This window comes from Lycium barbarum, chromosome 1 (assembly GCF_019175385.1).
Source record: "Lycium barbarum isolate Lr01 chromosome 1, ASM1917538v2, whole genome shotgun sequence".
Lineage (NCBI taxonomy): Eukaryota > Viridiplantae > Streptophyta > Magnoliopsida > Solanales > Solanaceae > Lycium > Lycium barbarum.
This window is the reverse complement of record NC_083337.1, coordinates 73,215,178-73,217,341: the sequence shown is the minus strand read 5'-3', so window position 1 is coordinate 73,217,341 and position 2,164 is coordinate 73,215,178. Positions and strand designations below refer to the sequence as shown.

The following is a 2,164-nucleotide window of genomic DNA, read 5'->3' as shown; positions in this document are numbered from 1 at the left end:
CGATGGCTTGTTGCACTGCATGCACTTGTGGTGGAGCCGGCGCAGCAGTTAACTTCTTGATTTCCATGCTCATGGCATCAATCTGTGCTGATAGTGTAGTAAAATTATCCACTTCAAACACACCCAGTGCCTTCCTAACTGAACTGCTAGATATGTCATCCTGCCAGTCTAGAGTGCTTTGGGTAAACCTGTTTAATAATGTGAATAATTCTTTATAGCTCAAATCAAGAGCTTTCCCTCCTGCAGCAGTGTCCAGTGATGATTTATGTTGGGCATCCAGACTCTCAATAAATGTGTGCACCAGAACTTTATTCGTCTAGTGGTAGTGAGGACAATATCTGAGAAGACCCTTGAACCTCTCCCACGCTTGATACAAAATTTCCCTATTTTTTTGCCGGAATGACATGATCTCTCTTCCGAGGCGAGCTGTTTTTGCTGCTGGAAAGAATCGCGTAAAGAATTTTGTTGCCAGATCATCCAATGAAGTGATAGAATTTGCGGGATCTGCTAACAGCCAGTTACTTGCATTCCCCAATAGAGAAAAGTGGAACAATGTCAGCCGCACATAGTCTTTGGTGACCCTTCCAGTAGAGAAGTATCCATAATCTGCAGAAAAGTATGGATGTGACACTGAGGATCCTCATGGGACATTCCCGCGAATTGCGTACTAGAGTGAAGTAGCTAAATTATGGGATGCTTATGCTCAAAATGCCCTTCGATGGTGGGCTTGACAATGCTCGAAGTTACATCTGCCACATAAGGCACTACAACCTCTCTCACTTTCACTGGTGGATTATTAGCCATGACCACAGGTAACTCTACTAAAGCCTGCGGGTTCTGCAATAAATTCAAATCTCTTTTGCGCCGATTGAAAGTACGTTCACGCTCAGGATCGAATTCCTCAAGGTTGTTTTGACTCTCAGTCCTTCGCATTTAAGTAAAGTACCTGCAATCAAGTAGCAGCTAAGAACAAGACGTTAATACGTGGATAAATAAAGCAATACAATTTATTATGGAAAAACAATTGATTTCTATGTCCCCAGCAACAGCGCCAAAAACTTGTTGCGTCCAAATGTACATGCAAGTGTACGTGGTCGTACAAGTAATATAGTGATTATATATAATCGAATGTCGAATCCACAGAGACTTATGACCAATACTTTCACGAAAATAAACTATTGTTACTAATTATGCAAGTAAAGAATAAAAGCTTTGGTTGTTTTGTAAACTAATGCTATAATGTAATCAAAATTTGTGATAAGATCGTATTTGAGTACTGCTTTTATCAAGATTTTAGAAGTATTCCAGGGTCGTGGTTTGTTCACCAATCCTATTGAGTCACTCAAGTATCACACCTTAGCAACTTTGTTCACAATTGCTAATTACCGGATTATTAATCTCGTAGTATTCTCCTGAACCACTACTCGTCATTCAAGATAACTCGCCTCCTATATTCCTATGGTATTGACCTATCAAGAATTCAATAAGAGCACGGCATGAAATTGACTGCGGCAACTAAGTATTTTCCTATCCTATTCACAAATCCTAGCCCAACTATAGGGATATTCAGATCACAATCTCATTACTTCTTCTCAAAGTAACAACGTCTTTCCCAACCACATGTATCAATTATTAAATAGAACTCAATTGTTGCGCAAACAATCAAGTAATTAAGCACATAAGTAAAGAAGCACTTGCATACGAACAAGATACTAAGATTAAAATACCCGTCAAACGTCAATATTCATGGCTAAGCCACAACCCAAGAATTACAGCATTTAGTTACAGATGATTCGAGAATGAAAGCAAGAATTCATGGTTAACATAAGGTTTCAATGTAAAGAAAAATAATACAAGAGGAATAAAACCTAGAAAGAGTTTCACAAGTCTTAAAATTTGTTCAAGCCGCCTTTCTAATGTTAAAAATGACTATTTATACGCTAGGGTAAATATAAGATAAGTTGGCCCAATCCCGATCCAAGTAGGACAACTGATGCCGCTTGTGCGCTGGCTATGCGTCGCATGGCCCGCGCATGATCTCCTCTGTTTGTTGCTTATGTGGCGCATGGACAATGCATGGCCTATCTGAGATTCAGAGATGGGGTTTCTGTACGCTGGTTGTGCGACGCATGGCCAGCGCATGAGACCCTTCAGTGGTCGGATT

At 40.2% G+C, this 2,164-nt stretch overlaps 1 non-coding gene across 1 annotated transcript; it reads left to right on the top strand.

The window, feature by feature from the left end:
- Nucleotides 1–317: 317 nt before the first annotated feature.
- On the top strand, nucleotides 318–424 carry LOC132618825 (small nucleolar RNA R71). The gene has a single exon (XR_009574342.1). It is a non-coding gene; the product is annotated as a small nucleolar RNA R71 (small nucleolar RNA).
- Nucleotides 425–2,164: the final 1,740 nt, after the last annotated feature.